The sequence below is a fragment of the Gallus gallus genome, chromosome 7 (genome assembly GCF_016699485.2).
Source record: "Gallus gallus isolate bGalGal1 chromosome 7, bGalGal1.mat.broiler.GRCg7b, whole genome shotgun sequence".
Lineage (NCBI taxonomy): Eukaryota > Metazoa > Chordata > Aves > Galliformes > Phasianidae > Gallus > Gallus gallus.
The window spans coordinates 9,574,315-9,592,738 of NC_052538.1; the positions used below are offsets into that span (position 1 = coordinate 9,574,315).

At 40.4% G+C, this 18,424-nt stretch overlaps 1 protein-coding gene and 1 long non-coding RNA gene across 2 annotated transcripts in view; one reads left to right on the forward strand and one right to left on the reverse strand.

Annotated features, from left to right (window-relative positions):
* The window catches only part of HECW2 (HECT, C2 and WW domain containing E3 ubiquitin protein ligase 2), a 173,664-nt gene extending 159,985 nt beyond the window's left edge, over positions 1–13,679 (reverse strand). Inside the window, exon 1 of the mRNA XM_046943905.1 lies at positions 13,565–13,679. The gene's annotated coding sequence lies outside the window, so the exon portion shown is untranslated. The remainder of the gene's footprint in view (positions 1–13,564) is intronic.
* An 18-nt stretch (positions 13,680–13,697) lies between these two features.
* On the forward strand, positions 13,698–17,037 carry LOC121111267. Its single transcript, XR_005861281.2, has 3 exons — positions 13,698–14,627; positions 15,911–15,986; positions 16,538–17,037. It is a non-coding gene; the product is annotated as an uncharacterized LOC121111267 (long non-coding RNA).
* The last annotated feature ends 1,387 nt before the right edge of the window (positions 17,038–18,424 follow it).

Consider the following 18,424-nt stretch of genomic DNA (forward strand, 5'->3'; position numbering starts at 1 on the left):
AATGGCTTAAAGAAAGCAGGCTTTTCTTTGGCAACCAAGCAGCAGATTACCCTAGTGACATCAATTCCTTTCACATCCTATGTAGGTTTGAATGTGAAATTAGCAGAGCTGGAAAATGTCCCTGCAGCCGAGGCAGAAATACACTTCTTACTGTAAGTGGAAGCCTCTCTTCAGGAGATACCCGTGCTTCATTGCTCTTTGTCAAACAGGGTAATATATTCATTCACGCCTCACTAACAGGCAGGATATCTGCAAAGCCCTAACAGCCACAAACATAAATTCACTCCCCATTAAGACTCAAACCCAGAGGAAGAGTTTGTATTTTGATACTTTTACCTTCTTGTTACTGTGAGGTATTACACAACTCCAAGTTTAACTTTTGCCTGGCATTTTTTCCTTGACATTACAGGGAAAGATAGCAGAAGCAAACCATTAGATCATAGCAATGGCAACACGAATTCCATGAGAATGTAACCTAACACATTCTATTTTTCTACTATACTTGAGGCTTCATGACCACTTTGAAGTGTTGCAACTTAGCCATTCCTAATATACACTCATTTTATTTAGACACTGTGCCACTCCAGTGTGTGAACCAGCACTTTTTTTCCATAACTAGCTGAAAAACAGTCACAGGAATAGAGGCATGTAGGTGTACTGCTTTCTTACAAACTTTACATAAAATATTATACAAATTCCTCTGCTCTATGGTAGAAAAATTCTGCTAAACAAAACTTGAAATTCTTACCCTGGTTTCCAGCAATAGTTGTACATATTACAAAAACAAAACAAACAAACAAAAAACGAAAAACCACCTAAGCAAACCAAAACATTCATTTCTACCTATTTCCGCGACTCATAGATTCTGAATACCTCAATCAGGGGATGTCATAGTGCAGTCAGCATTCCAACCAAGATGGGTGACCTCAGCCACACAACACAGAAATAAATGTTCCAAACTGAAGTCGCAGTGAGGAGCATTAATGTGCCACAGAGAGCCTGTGCATTATGCATACACTTAAATTCAAACACAAACTTAACTGTTCAGCTGTAGAGGAACAGATTTAATCATGTGCTTCAAGTTAAGCCAAACAACAACACTGCACATCAGTGAAAAACAATCCCAGTGCATTAAAACTGCTTGGGAGAACAGAGTGATGACACATGGATAGGAAACAACAGCAGCAAAGAATGTGTAGAGAAAGCAACAATATTAGAAATTTTCTCACTGACAAAGAACAAACAAATATTTGGCTTTACAGAGTAAATAAGCACACAGTACAGAGCATAGGAAGTAAGGCCCAAATAAGAACTTCAGAGCATTCAACAGCCCACCTCACTGCTGAGTTTTATGCCCAAATCACCACCTGCATGCAGTACCTCTAGAAAACAAGTGCTAGTATATACTTCTGAAAACACTCAGTGTTGTCATCTGCACAAGACTTTATACTGGAAACTAGTGCTGAGGCCTTGCAGGTGCTTTGGGAGAGCAGAGTGAAAAAGGAGAACTCGAGACAAATATTCCAAATGAAAAGATAAGAAAAAAATGTTCTGAGTAAGAACAGTCCAGAGTGTCTACACCAACTCCGTGAGAAGTTCAGCATGGGGATAAATGGAGAAAATAAATCTCTACAGTTATTTACAGCTTTAAATACTCTGATGCACGAACGACAGCTCTGCTAGGATATCTGCAGGACAGGTTGAGCAGATCAAAGTCACTCGTATCCTGGCATATTTGGATCAGGAATACCTTTCAGACTCTGGCTGAGCTCGCATCACTGAATCAGACAACCACTTAAACCTCACACAAGATGTGGGGCTGATATACGATTCAGAGCAGGAATCCAAGCTAGAGCATAGCAAAAATTTGAGGGGTATCAACAGTTCATGCAATTGTTTCTCTCAATTGCTTTCATAAGCAGCATTATTAAACAGAGGTAGGCAGCATGCTATTCTACATTTCCAGTTGGCCTTGCCTACTTTGCTTGACAGGAAAACTAAGATGCCTTCTGTCTGTGATGTCCTACTGTAGAATTCTCAGGATTTATCATTCGTGCCCCATCAACACCCCTCTGTTATTGTTTGCTCAGGGTTTTTTGTTTGGTGGATGCAAGCCTTAGTTTTGTGTTTTATTACAACAGCTGTTTTACAAGGCAAGTTTTGAGAAATGAAATGTTACCTCCTGTTTGCTGGCAAGTCAGTCTGAATGCGCTGTGCAGCGTGGATCTTTAAAGCAAGGTTGCATAGAGAGCCAACCTGAAGAATAACTCTGCCATGGCAGAGAGCAGTCTACATATGCAAAAATACATCTTGCTTTAATGACTCCATTCCACAGGACAAAGATGACATTATTTGGCCATAGACAGTGGAGAATTTTGCTCATATGAGTCTATCTATGCAGGTGCCCTGGATGTCATAGGACAGACTACTGCAATGTGTGTATTCTGCAAAGCGAGCATTTCTAGTTGTTGTTTTTTTGTTTTCGGAAAATAGGGAAAAGATGGCAAATCAGATTTGAATAGCTAACTTATTTCCAAGTTACTTTATCTTATTAAGGATAAGTAGAGAATTCATTTCCTACTGAAAGAGTTGAAAGCATCAGGTAAAAAAAGAACAAAAACTACGAAGCCATGAGAGCTAATTCGTCATACTTGACCACATCGCTATCAAAGGTGTCTGCATAACATCAGTAGAGTACAATATTATTGGAGAACACATCACCCCCCACATAATAATCTTATGAATAATGAATGCTATTGAGGCATCCAGCTACTACTTTCATATGATGTTATAGCACGACTTCAAGAAAGGCAGGTAGGTCCTCATAAATGTAAGTTAAGGTATAAATACTGAAAACAGAACAAAAAAATCCCCAAAATATTCCAGTAATAAGCCACTAAACGAACCTTATGATTACAACTTGACACTGGAGAATATCATAAGCAAATTTTTGTGAAACTTCTTAATTTGCCTAAAACTACATGCAATTTGGAGACAATTGCTGAAGCCAGTACTCAATTCAAGTATTAGGCCCATTTGTTTCTGAGAAGCTTTGGGTGAGACACCAACAAAAAGTGGCAGGAAAAGAAATATTGTTTCTCCCACAGTAAGCACACTAATGTAAAGCTTAAAAATGAAGCAGAGGCACATTTGCGCCCAGACCTTTGAACTGCACCATATGGTTGAGGTTCAATTAAGCAAAGATTTATCAGCCCCTGATTGGAACGCATCCAGGACTCGCTATTTCTCAAGTCTTTGAGCCAGAAGACTAGACAACCAGAGCACGCAATTTTCTGGGCTCATAAAATATCACATACACTTTCAAATCCTTGAATCAAATGAAGATCATTTAATATATTCACAGGTATGCATTTCTAAATTTTAGAATAAAAATAGAACAGTGACATAAAAGCTACAAAAGGCAGTTTGATGTTATAGCTTTAGCCAAGGTAACATCTCACCACCATCAAAAAGTTGAGGTCCCAATCCCTACCAACTCTCCTCAAGCATCTGCTTTGGCAATTGCTTAATCACATAGCAGAGACTGTTTGATTTGCTAAAATACCAGAAAAAGAACTCAGCAAAAGTGTGCATTTTATTGCTGAGATGGCAAGTTAAATGGGTTCCCCGTGCAATGCCAGAGGCACAAGATCTCACTGGGAAGAGACAGGAAGAGAAGGCAGCAAAGACATCTTTTGTTTGGAAGCACAGAGCTGTTACTCTGATGTGTAATCTACATGTGGCCATTTTCTGCTCCCCAGACACCCTATTGCTGCTTTTACCCATGTGTTTTGTAATTTCATTTGCATCACACACAAGTGCAACCCTAAATGTACAACCAACAGAGAAGCCCATGACTTCAGATCTACAAGTGCCAAGAGTGGACTAAGAAGTAAAACCTTCAGAATGAATTAGGCAAGAGTTTTATCCAGATTAATATTGGAGAAGATACCAACATACAGAGTATGCAATGATGTGACCGCATAGGAAAAAACCTAACTTTTTCATTCATGACTTCAGGACTAGATATATTTCAGTTATTTGATACCAGACCTAAACCCAGATTCAATATTACAATGAAGTAGGTCATGACTTTTTCCCCTTCAGGTAGAAGCGTCACAAGAACACTGTTTACAATTAAAATCCTAAAACAGGATTTAGCAGTAACAAAGCCAGTCTAACACGAAGCTTTTATGTGAAACCATAAATGCTTCTTTTAAATTCTGTGCAATGCTCTGTGGTCAAATTCTGCTTTTATAGACAGATGGTAGCATTTTTTCTTTGCTTATTATAAAATGTACTCAATCACATCTATTCATTTCACCAGAAAAAAAATGAAAACAATTTGCAATATTTTAATCCAGAAGGCTTAATTCCCCTGCAGTCGTCATCTCAGTGTAGCAACAGATTTCACTGCCACTACTGCTACAAAAGGATTAGACCATCTCTGCTGACATTGCGTGCTGGAAAAAAATACTGTAATTGAAGGGTTTTGTTTATTTGTTGTTCCATTTCACAACTTTCACCTCATCACTGCAATTTCATACACATTGAAATACAGTTTCTTCTACAGTAGCACTATAAAACACTTCTACAGCATTGCCATGTTCCCAGTTAGCTGAACTCCACGGAATAGCAAATAATTTCCAAATAGGAAGCATAACGTGGGAACAAGGAGTAATACTTTAAACCAATTTGAACCACAAGTTTAGAGCGAAATGTCTGTTTACAGCATCTAGGTTTTCACACAGTTTACAGAGTAATATCGGGGCACTGCAAATGATGGCCATTCCACCTTGCAACCTTTCTCAATGTGTTCCATTAAATTCTGAGTAGAGGAGATGCTATTTCTTGATTTGACAGATTAATGCAAACTTACCTGAACAGAAGGGCCCAACAAAAACCTACCTGCTGCTCCGTTATTGACATTTTTATCATTATTATTTTACACACACAGTATATTACTTCAATTACTTAAATAAAAACAGCCTTTCTACACCCTGATAAGGCTGCATAGGAAACTGCTAGGCAGATTCTTAGCCAGGTGCCTATCAAGGGACAGTATGACATGATCTTCTTGGAGTTATCCACAAAACAAAACCTATGCTGGAATCCAAGGATTCTGCTGTCAGACTCTCAAGCAGCATATACTGATGTCAAATGTTTGACATCTGGCCACCAACCCCTACATGGCCGTTCTACAACACAAAGACACATTCTTTCTAGAAGCTATGTGCACTGTTTGCGTTCAGAGCTTTTTTACTTATCAAATTTGCTAGGCTGGGTAAGAAGGAATACAGTGACGTTATAGACTCTTCTGTTTCCAAACCTTTCTTGAAATCCAAGGACCAGACGCTACTTCAGGAAAAAAAAAAATCTATGGAAAACGTATTAGTTTTTTTGCAGGAAGACAAGTGAACAACACTTAGCATTTATGCAAATATCCTAATATCCTACTAAATGAAAATGGTACCCCGTATGCCATTTTACTTAAAATATTCTTTAGAAAAACTACAATAACTACTGACTTCATACATCAAAATTCAATAACAACTGCTAAACCACAAACTTAAAAAAAAAAATCTATTTGTGAGATTTTATGTTGCATTTTGTAACTGCAACTCGTTATAGATGATGAGGCCATCATCTCTTGTTTTGGATACCACAAGGACATAGGGCCATGGATTTACCAGTATATGAACCAATGTACCATTGCAAAATCTTTTCTAAGAGAGAAAGTTCCAGGACATCAGGGCAAACAACCACAATGCTACCTCTGCCCACAAATTCTATAAGGAATAGTGATGCCCTTCAAAACACGCTATGAGAATACAGCATATATTGCTTTGGTGAACAGAATTACGAGTTATGATTACAAAATATAAGGGCTAAAAAATCTGTCCCATCAAATTCAACTAGTAAAAGCTGCAGACTTCAGTAATAACTAAGATTTCATTCAGCCTATATTTTGTGTTGATCTTGCCCATGCAGGTTAAAATCTGTGCTCATTGCATCCTACAGTCTATCACTTAATTAAAAATATTCCCACTCTGATATCTTCTTAAATTTCTGACACTGCCTTGCTGAATGCATCCGTGCATTTCAAAGTGTCCAACACAGATAAAAGAACAGGCTACGACTCCCAGATTGCCAGCATACCTTCCATATGTTAGAATTCTATCTCACTGGAAATCTTTTACAGTGAACAATAACCAAGTGAAATGGAGGTATCACTTTACAAGGAACAGAATTCCTACGCTATCACCTGAAATACTGGCAAGTGATTCAAGGCAGGCAATTCCAACCTTGATCATGAAATTAACAGCAAGGAGGTTTTCCTTCTGCTTTCCAGTTTGGCATAAGATTGCTTAAATTTTCTTCCTGTAAATCAACTCATTTCACAGCAGTATTCTGTTATCATCTGTTTTAACAAAAAGTCTGTGTGCGGGTGTTTCCAAAAACATCCAGTTAGCTCAATTACAAACTACTGTTTGGAAAAACTATGCAACAGCTTTGGGTGGTGCGAGCACAAAGCTGTACCCTCAGCAACCACCTCTACAAAGCAGCCCATGCACATGGATCTTGCTTTCACACACAAAAAATGGTTATTTCTGATTCTTTCACAAGACATTTTCTTATCTTTCTGAGAGTTTCTGAAAGCCGAGGTTCTTACTCTGATCCTCCAGGGAGCCAAAAGAGAAAGTCTCATGACTTTCAGCCAGTTTTACCTTTCCCACTGAATGGAAAATGGAAACAGAACAGCAAAGTTTTCTAGGAGCTGTAGCGCATTCCTTCTCTACTGAGACTCCCAGTGCAGCACATGATGTGATGACAGGGAATACTGATAACAAAAATCATGAAACCACAGCACCTCTCCAACTACTAAAAAACTAATATTTCAGTAATAAAGAATGGAAGAGGAGCACAATTCTGGGAACTACATTCCCAAAGTCTTTCCCTCTTGTTAACTGATGAATGCCACTTAAAAAAAAGAAGTACTTCAAGTCTAGCCTTGCAAAAAGGAAGCATAAAGGGTACACAGAAGGCCAGTGAGAGAGCTGCCAATACCAAGGATGAAGTTCTGCACAAATAAGAGTGCATGCATTTGCCCAGCCCAGCTGACTGGTACCAAATGCACAAATAGAATCTCTGGTGCTAGACTACTTCTGTGTGTCCAAAAATACCAAGAGAAGCACATTGCGGCGTGAATGGGCTCTCTAAGGTCATCCTTAACAGAAGAATTTTACTATTCTCTTTAAACAGTATGTGTTCATCAGCACCTTTTCTGAGCAGGACTTAGGAAGCTCATCTCAGTTTGACATAGAGTATTACAAATAGAAAATCCATCAGCCATTAACAAACAAGGTTTGAAGAGGGAAACAGTATCCTATAAAGCACTATTTAGGGCAATTGCATTTTAACATAATTAAATACTGCACCTCTGAAAGTACAGAAAACCCTGCATTGTTTGCAAATGCACTTAAGCCTTTTAAGCGGACCATCACCTTTCCATAAGTACGGCAACAAAAATGACAGCCAGTAGGGAAAAATTAAACAATACTGAAATAAAGCTTAAACAGATTAACTTCAGGAGATTCAAAAAATTAAGCAGTGATATATTTTGCTATTTTAAATCTTTAATACAAATTAAATTATGCTACTCTAGATAACAACATGTGTTATCTGCATTATTAACTGTTACTGTTGAAAACTGTTAATAATAATTGATAATGCCCAAACTTTGCAGCATGGAACTGGTGCCTCACACTGCACTACAGCATACTCCATGAGTCCCACAAGGGTACCAGCGTAAGGCAGATGCTAGTGGTAGCGGTTATGCTATTCCTTTTTAACCTACTCACACAGACCCAGGTTCAAATCGCCAGGTCCTACCATTCAGACCTAAAGGACTACCAAAATTTCCAAGCAGATGAATGATGCTTTTCCTCTCGCTGATGAATGAATCCTGCACAAATGGACATCAGAATTCTGCAGTGAGAAAAAAGCAAGCTGTATTCTCCGTTTGTGCAGGCATTTGGCTTACATAGTGCGTCAGTCTGCAGCTTCCAGGATCTGGGCCACGCTCTCTACAGCCATGCAGCAGTCTGGCTATTCACAGAAGAATAGCACTGCAGTTCAAAAAGGACACAGCACAAATTTATTATATAGTATGGCGAAACCACTTCCAAAAATACATTGTCTTTTCATTATATTCAAAATTAAAAGGTTGCCTACAAGGAAACATAAGATGTTAGTCAAAACGTAACGTATCCCTCACAGAAAGCACTATGCCTTTGTTTCCTAAGCATCTCTTATCACATTTTCTGATGGGGTTCTACTGTGCTGCTGTTCTATGTTCTGAAGCAGCAGTCTTCCCTCCAGTAACAAATTGAAAACAATATGAAGGTGACACCAGCCATGTCCTTCTGTCATGTCAGCATGTGGGCCTTTGAGACTCCTGTACTTCAGTTTAGGGTATCTGATGGATATGTCACTGGCATTAAAACAAGAGGCAAGCCTTTATACAGGCTTTAATTCTGTTTCATAAAAAGCATCTAAGCAGGATTTAGAGCTTTCAGCTTTCAAATTTAAAAAATAAAAACAAACACATGACTAAGAGCACTGATACTGGCTTAATTTGTGATATTACAATTCTGCTATATTGTATTTTCAGGCAGGTAAACAAAGGCCACCTCCATTCCTAACGGTATGGAAGGTCATAAGATGGAAAACCATTAAAAAACATTATATTTTTTTCTATTATCATATGATGTTTTTCTCACATTAAAAACTAACACTAACAGTGCCCAAAGCATGAGAAAAGACAGTAACACAAAGAACAGACTGGATTTGGTTTTTTGTGGGGTTTTTTGAGTTGCACAGATGTAAACAATGAACATGACAGTTCAGAGGTGTATTACTGACAATGTTTAAAATGGGTTCAAACATCTCATAGATTTCACCGCAACCTGTTTACATGACATACCGTTTCTCAGGAGGAGCGTAGGCCACTGTCCCACGTACCAAATATTCTGGTATGATTTTGTTTGGCTTCAGTGAAAGACACACAAAGAGTGGGAAATAAAATAACAGAAAACACTTCTGTCATTGCAGGGCTATCTCATTTGAATGTCTCAGATGGGATTAGACTTGTCAGATATGTTTAAAACTGAAATTTATGTACTAACTTGTCAAGGTACAAGGACAGCATTTTTATGTAACTCCCATATTCCTTCATTTTAGTGCCTGAAAAATGGGGAATTGGCTCAGAAAGGTGAAAACACAAGAAGGACTAGTGCCACGCTGGGCTCGACGTGCTACATCCCTGAAAATATGGGGTTAGACTGAAACACTGACAAGTAGTAATGAAAACAGGAGCCGATTCTCCATTCCCGTAGCTCAGTGAAGCAAGATGAGACCCAAAGTGTTGTCACTATTTCTTGTGCTCCCAATTTCTTCGTACTGTACACAGAAGTTAAAAATATTATATCACTGCACTTTGGCTAGTATCTACTTGCTAAAGTAAATCTGTGTGTCATAAAAACATTATTTATTTAAAGCAATGGGATTTCCACTTACTCCTAAATGAGCAGATGTCATCCCATATACTGTAGACTTCTCAGAAGGGAGTTGAGTGGCAAATTGACATTTTCCAGATATTAAATGTCCCTCGGTCAAGTGCACAGTATTCTCTTTCTTTGTTTACAAAAGTGAGAGTTCATAATAGGAATCAATCTTACACTTAGTCATCTTATTGGATCTTTGTTCAACTGAATTAATAGAACAAAGATTAAGAAAACAATACTTGTAGAAAAGTTCAACACTTCTCATATATATATATTTACACACTAAAAATACTAATATTCAGTATTGCAATTTGAGAACAGTATTATTTGCTCTGTCCATAAAGTAGTGGGAAAAGGGCTCATAGTTTTTCTTCCAGCCCTTTTTAGAGGACATCATGAACCTTCATAACCAGAACACTGCACATGATGTATTTTAAACAGTGCAATCATAGGACACTGATAAGAAAACCAAAACAGGAGAAATATCAAAGTTGTATTCTGGCAACACTTCAACTAGACCCTTCTTGTCTGCCTACAAAGACAAAACACTACTGCAGCACTTGTATTTATATTTCTACTATATCACAGTGTTCTGAACCACAGGTATCAGGTTTAATTGTAAAGACAAACCATGTGTGAAAAGCAGACTCGGATCTGTATTCACACATTTGTTCACATCTATGTGAACGCAGACTTTTTTGGCTTAAAAATTTCAGCCTGGGCTCAACAGTACACATAGCCCAAAAGTATTACAGGAGAAAGCCATCAAATGGTAAAGTATCCAGTTACTCAGTGTGTCCAATCATTCTAAAGACATTAACAGTTATTACAGATTGCTCAGACAGGAAAATAATAAGCAGAAGAAACTGAAATGAAATACACCAATCTGAATTCGGTTTACATACAAATGATCTTAATAACAAGAAAATCATCTGAGAAATGAAACACTCACCTCACATTTATTTTCCTCATGATTCACACAAACTACCTCTTGGACATCATGAATGGAATTTGGTTGCTTACTGAGAGGTGTCTAGTGGCCCTTGGGGCATACTCAAGTATGCCTTCAGGCTTGCTTTTGCCATTTTGGTCGTGCACGGGACCCCACTGACATTTGCATGACACCTGCTAGTCCTGGGAAAAGTCCAAGGGAAGAACACGAACTAATCCAAGCAACCATCAAGGAAAGCAGACTTACAGCAGTGACTGGAACAGTCCACAGAGCTGAGGTTCTTCCTCCTATAAGACATCCTCCCTCACAGAACGCTAATCTGGATGCACAAATCGATCCTGTTCAGCAGATTTGATATATCCCACCTACCGTTGAAGCATTTACTTGCACTTGGGATTAAAAGAATTCTGAGGATGAGCACTACACAAGTGATGGTAGCTCTCAGATTTCACCTTGAACAAAGACCGCAGTTCTACTGCAAAGCAGTAAGAAGAATTCAGGAAAGATCAACAAAATTGTGGAGGTAAAAGTATTTTATGTATACCGGAGTAAAACTCTGTTGACTAATGACAGTTGTAGCATACAGTCATTTACTAGTGTATGTCATATATAAGTCAGGCTGAAAAGAATTTATCAATTATCAGAAGATTAAAAAGGCTATAAATAAAGCAATGACTTTACAGGAGAGTAAAACGTAACAGCACTTTTAAGCAGTGAGTTCTAATGGAATATGGAAAAACTTCCTGTGAAAAACACCATTCCCCGAAAAACTGTGAACAAATGACCTGGTGTACATCACACAAAGCACGAGGGTTTCGGTAAGAAACACGAGTATGCCCATGTTCTTAACCACAAGCTAAAAAACATACTTATCTCCTTGTTCAGCTTCCAGCCTTGTGCAACACTGATGATTCCACCAGGCACAAATGTAGACAGCAAACTATGGCAGAAATGATGCTGACTGGGAGAGAGAAGGAGGTCTGGCACCATCACGGAGCCTGCCACAAATCTTATTGCCATGTAAATATCATTAGGAATAAAACTAGATATAATCTTAGGCTATTTTGAAGACTACCATGACACCATCAGGAAGCTTACCTGGAACAGAAAAGGACACAACATTTATAATTTCAGCTTTCAACTTTTAGTTCTTTGATCAGTTTTCCTTTTAGAAGTTTACTGCGGGAAACATGCTACAGACAGTTGGATGTATACTTCTTACTCCCACATTTTTATGTGAGGTTACTCCTACTGAACTACACAGTAACTTTGGAAAGTAAGACAATGGATGTGAATTAAAAGCTCAGATCAATCTGTTATTTTGGTTGCAAACTAAATTAGGACTAGCTTTTGATCTGTGTTTGTCACAAAATTCAAACAGTGCCTTCAGAATCAACTATCTTTCTGTCAAACATTGTCACCTTACCACAGCTTATGAAAGCATCTCAGAAATGCAGTTTTCATCTGACCTACATATCAGTTGCTCTTTTATGTTCCCACTTGGCGTACACAGCACTCTGCTGCATAGGGGGAGCATCCCTACATGGCTGTTGTATCAGCGTGCTCTGATTAACAAGCAGCTTAAGCACAACACAGACAATATACAATAAAGCAATATTATTTAGCAATATTATTTATAACATTCAGTGCTATTTATGTATCTCTTCTTTAGAGAAGAAACTTGGGAGTGACTTAATTTATCATTTAGCTTCTTTTCCCTAGTGATCTTTGTATTCCCTCACGTCCCACGTTCCTTCACCATCCCCCTGGCTGCACCCCCACAACAAGGCTTCCCAGCACACACATGCCAGAGGAGCAACGTCAGCTTTACATCAGCTGAGAATCTCCTTTGACACAAGCATCAGAGACCGAGCGCAGGGCTGCCTGCCTCCAGCAGCACTCTTTGTACTCAGGGAAGCTGCAACTCTTCCCCCAAAACAAACAGTAATGCCAAAAGACCCTTGAAATCAAACCAAACCAATTATATTCATCAACAAAATGCAAAATTATCAGCGTTAACATCCACCAGCTGCAGGTGCACGAATACAAAATGCGCAGTCACCGATGTTCCAGCACGGTTGCTCTCTGCTGCCATCTACACATAGACTCCGAATTGGAAAAAAGAAATCTAACTTTCAGATAGGCATGTATCATAGAATCATAGAATGGCGTGGGTTGAAAAGGACCATAATGATCATCAAGTTTCAACCCCCCTACTATATGCAGGGTCACCAATCACTAGACCAGGCTGCCCATAGCCACATCCAACCTGACCTTGAATGCCTCCAGGGATGGGGCATCCACAACCTCCTTGGGCAACCTGTTCCAGTGAATGTAATGTAATACAGTCTCAACGAACCCTACAAGCCAGGTGACCCCAGGCGCGCGTTACCTCAGCATGCTGGAGGCTGCCGATGGCCATTTGCACAGGCGAGCAGCACCTGGCTGCTGCCTGCCACCGTCACTGGAGCTGGGCCTTCACTGTCCCTACACAGCACACCAGAGGAGGTAACTTGTATGCAGCTGCCCCTCAGAAGCCAGGCAAGCTGCCAAACGTGGAAGTAGCAAACCTGCAGAACAGCCATCTAACGTGCTTTTGCTCAGGCCCTCAGAATACAGAATCACAGACCCGCTGGGGTGGGAAGGGACCCTTAAAGGCTGCCTAGTCCAGCTCCCGCAGCTGTGGGTGTCCCTGCTTGCTAACGCTGGGTGTTCACAGCAGTGTTTTCCATGCCCATTTTCTCCATTTCACAACTGCACATTCCAACCACGAGCCTACAAGCCCAGAGCCCCAAGTGGTACACTGACACCTCGGATGCATTGCACAGACTGCATAACTCAACCTGTATCAGCTGGCCGCATGCTCCTCACGTACCAACCGCTGCTTGCTCACAGCCCGCTCAGGATGACTCATGCGAGATACAGCAGTGCGATCGCATCAAAGGAGCTCCCAGCCTGCAGACACAGAGCAGCCTCTATGTGAAGGCTGGAACCTACCTAGCCTTAAAACCGGCTGTAGCCCCTGAAACCATTAACAGTGCTGTACCGCTTCGCTGTGAAACACGCTGGGCTTCGAGAGCGACGCCAAGCACCAGAACGGAGTGCTGCCCCGTGACAGGAACGCGCCACGACGAACCTCGCCTCGCGCTCCAACGGTCGGCGCGCGGCGGGCGGGAACTGCCCCTCCTGAGGCGCGGCTGGAGCCGCGACCAGGCTGCGGTCCCGTGTACGGTGCGAGGCACGCGCGGGGTCCGACTTTTGCAGCCGCGATCATTGCCTGTGAGAGGCCTCAGAAACTGCTGGCAGCCACCCAGCCGTTAGCCCTGAACAGGCCAGGGGAGCGTTTGAGAGCAGTGGTAGAAGCTTGATGCAAGTGTCGGTAGTCTGAACATCTTCACTGTTACTGTCTAAGCAGGCTTAGCTGCCTACTTCCCTGAAGACTGAAGAAAGTTGTCCAAGTTACTTTAAAAATAAAGAAGTGCTGTGTTGTGTAGCCATTTTAAGCCTTCTCAGAAACCAATACGAAACGTTTAAAACGTCATCACCATCTTTAAACAATCATTACCTATAAGAGAAGGTTTTAATCACCATAATAACCCCCAGCAGCAGTACAGCATGGACAGATCCAGCTGAAGGCTGGCACCTTCCTGATGTTTCGGCTAATAAGCTACAGGAGAAGCTAGCCTGAAGAACTCCCATATCCTTTCCTGCAAGACTGAAGCACACTTAAGTAATTCTGAGCAAAACACACCAAATGCTTGTGGCTGCAGCTGCAAGATCTGTGCTTGTAAGCATGCAGCTTGTCAGGTATCATGCATCTCATGCAAAGTAGGTTAGAAATAACTTATCTTCAGTGACAGGCAAAACTGAGCATGGTTAAGGTAAAGCAGCAAACTTGGAGATGGTTACCACTTGAGAGGAGATGTGCACAAGTTAACGTGGAGATGATCTGTCTCGTTTCCATTTTCAGGAGTGAGAGTGCACAGAAAATACAGATGTTAGGATTGGAACATGATGCAGCCAGACTGGTTGCTGTGGGAAGGCAGCAAGGCAGCCAGGTAGAGACTGCTTTTCCATGGTAACAACCAATATTGCATGCATTTCTTGAGGTGAGCCAACAACCGTTTTCCCCCCCCTGCATGGTATGACATTCACAGGAAAAGAGGCCAAAATATATATATATATATATTAGCTTTTGGGTGTGAAGCAGGAAAGGAAAATCATTATCTTAGTGCTGAAGGGGATGAGCAACTGTTCTCCCCAGAGAAAGACTCCCCAGCACAGGTGAAGGCTCTGCTGCCTGGGCCTACATCCAGAAAACAGAGATCCACGAAACATACAGAGCTATTTTTTGTTTGTATGAAAGAGGATGGATGGGTGGGAAGCAGGAAGCCCAGGAAGTTGCTTTCTTTTTCCCCTTCCCCCCACAATACTTAGCTTTAAAAAAAATTACCCAAACACAAAGCAAAGAGCATTTTCTTCCAAGGGAGTCATGGCTACATGGCAAGTTCTGATCCTTCTGACTAACCTTGTTTGTGGACTAGCTTCAGAAGTATTCCCATTTGTCTGCTTGTGCTCAGGACATTCTAATCAGACAACTGGTAAACAGACCCACTTCTTGTAGGCTGATACTGCCTGGGAGTGGACTAAATACTCCTGAAAAAGCTCTTTCATTTGGGTAAATATAAATCTGATCTGTGGTTCCTGTGCAATTGGAACTGCTTTCTAAGGCACCAGAAATTGCTAGGACAGACAAAAAGACATTTGCTCTTCATCTGAGCATTCAGAAGCATGCAAGTCAACAACGTCCTGCAAAGCAAGCTGATCTAGACTCGATATAACCTGAAAAGTAAACAAACTGAGCATCACTGGTCCCTCTGCCATGGAGCTGAACAAAAAGACTAACTCCATGCTGAAATCTGACCAGAAGATCAATAGCAGCTACATTAATTGCAAGGCCTTTCCTGCCCTACCCTCTCTTCCTCCCTCCTACATGAAATGCAATGCCATAGAGTTCTGTTTTTCCCCCCACACCATAGCTTTTATAGCAGCATTTACCTGCTTGCCAATTTTGCAGATAGTTGATTTAATGATCAACTGTGCCAAAGGCTGACCTCTATGATGATTAGCTACCTCCCATTCTTAACAGAGAGTAAAACTTAAGTTTTGACTTAAACTCAATCACAAACAGGAACCCTAGGGTTCCTCTGCAACTCTGTCACCTGCTTGTTCTCCTTTCTCTGATGAAGCATGTGTTATCTTGACTTCAGTCTCTCATAGGACACGAAACAAGGACACAACTTGCAGATACTTGTACAAGTAGTTCCAACATAACAGCAAGCCCAAAATATTCAGGAAGTTTTTGTTTTTTTCCTCTCCCCTCTGTCAACAGTTTCCAAGAGAGAGAATCTTAACTGAGGGAAGCAGAAACAATAAAAGAGCAGTATCTGGAAAATAATTATGAACAGGTGAGTTTTCTTGACCATTTCCTTGACAAATGTGACCTGACAAGAAGTTACTGGAATTCTTGCACTGTCTTACCTTGTGTAGTCTACAGCACATCTGAAAAATTGTGTCAGAGTTAAATAGTTCGCACAGTGAGAGGCAAATGTTTTTGGAAAACCAACCTAAGGTGCAAGTGCAGAACAGGCAGCTGGAGTCCCAGCTAGAAGTGGGGAGAAGGGGAGAGCAGCAGGTGGAAGACAGACATCAGGTGAAGCACTAACAGGGTGAATATGTGGCAACACACCTGTGGAAGCATTTTATGAAAAGGCAATGCAAAGTGGTAGAAAGACTTTATGAATCTCACTTAAAGAAGTGTTTCTGTAAGTCTTCAAGTATCTGCTCCAGGAAGACCAAGCAACAACATTTAAGTCAGATGCAGAAATTTATTTTTTAAATGATAAAACTCTCAAACTTACAAAATTATTTACAATACAAATTGGAGATCCATTATACTGCAGATTTTTCTTTGTAGCATGAAAATAATACCTAGAGGATGTTACTTTTTTCTACCTAGATACTAGAAAAAACAGGCAAACATCTGAAGAAATATAAAGGAGCAGCAGAAAGGAAACAGAGTCCATTATAGAATCAGAACAGGTGAGAGTAGTTGGCAATAGAACTACAAGTCATTAGAAATAGCAAGATGGTATTTCTGTCTGCACTGAGTAACCCTTTGAATCACAAATATAGGCCTCTCGCAAGGCATGATGCACATTCTTGATCTTTTCAACTGTAATTAAGGTGTGTTTTTTTTTACTTCTAAGATTAAAGCTTCATCTTTCATGTGATTAAGAGAACTTAAGTAAGCAGAGGGAAAAGCTCTTAAAAGCTGTTTGGTTTTTTATTTATTTTTAAATCAGGCTCAGGAGGCTCTCAATCAAATAAAGAAGAGCGGTGTGGCCAACTATAAGAAATGTAATTCCAAATCACACTCACCTCCATCCTCTGAGAAGTCATTTGTCAATGCATTACCTCATCCTCACACTACTTCACAGCAGTAGCCAAGTTACTATGGTATGCATGGATTACTCTAGTAGTTTGGGGTGAAAAGATTTTGATTTTTGCAAGGTATTAACCAACACAAAGTATAGTTTAAAAAAAAAAAGTAGTAGAGGTACTTTGCTCAACATTTTACATGCTGCTTATCAGTTTCAGTACTGTTCTGTGATTGGGAAAAGAAGTTTAATAGCAGGAGACTGCTTCTACAGCGCTTGTTACTCTTCTGGCAAAGATAGCCTCACCTTCTGTGTCTTCCCAATGTCTCTATTTTACACTGGGCTGAAGAAATCTGCATTAATTACCCTTCTAGAAGAGGGACACCTTCAAGAGAGCGTTATGGCGAGCACCTATTCATTGACACGGGAGAAAGATTTGAATAAATGTTTGCCATTTCACCCTTTCTCCCACAGCTCAAGAAGTAGAATACAGCTTGCATTAACTGTTCTCCCTGCAATTCTAACTGCTTTTACCTTCCCCTGATCACAAACTGGAAGAAGCTTACTGCAGGTTCAAATCAATGTTTGACAGCCTGCAGCTCTAACTTGTGAAAAACTACCAGCCAGCAAACCTGGAAGAGAGAATCTCCAAGAAGGAGTTAAAGAAAGCACATTTGATTTCAAAGGGAGAACCAAGGGAACAAACTGGGCAAAGTACTTGAGACCTCATGATCAGTCAGAATTTTGGTTACCTAAACTTTATTTCACCCCTTAAACAAGCATGGAAAACAGACTCCTCTTCCAATTCTACTTTAGTTTGTTTACTCTTCCTTTTCCAAAGGACATGCTTAAGCTGCAAAAAAAAATTACATGTACAAGATAGCTTCAAAATAGTTTCTATACCTAGAAAAGTAATATTGCATGTACTTCATGTTTTGTTGATACGCAATAAGTCAAGTTTTTGTCTGAAAGTTAACTCCCAGCACATTTTTTCTCTGTACTCACCTGTTTCAGTATTTATCCTTCCCCACCTCCAAACCTTTACAGACAGATAGCCTTCTAAAAAGCCATGCTTATGCTTACCTTGTTCGGGTAGATTCCTCAGCTGTCTCCATAACTGGCAGTTCTTATACAGCTTTGCTAATAGCTTTCTAAGAGACTCATATTAAGCTATTAAAACTTTAATTTCTATTTTCTGGGGGGAATCACAGAGATTCCACAATCCAATAACAGCTTCATAAAACATTATACTTCCAGAAGAAAAAGCAACCAGATCTTCCCACTTAGACCTCCATGGAAAGCAGGACAAAGACCCACCCCCAAGGCTCCCCAGCAGGAATGCCTATCTGAGCTGGCCAGGAAATGAGCTCACCTGGGTGATTAGCAGCCCAGAGCCACCTGCATGTACCGTAACCAGGGGAAACATCACCTGCCACCAGCAGACTCTGCAAGCACCCAGGTGCTGG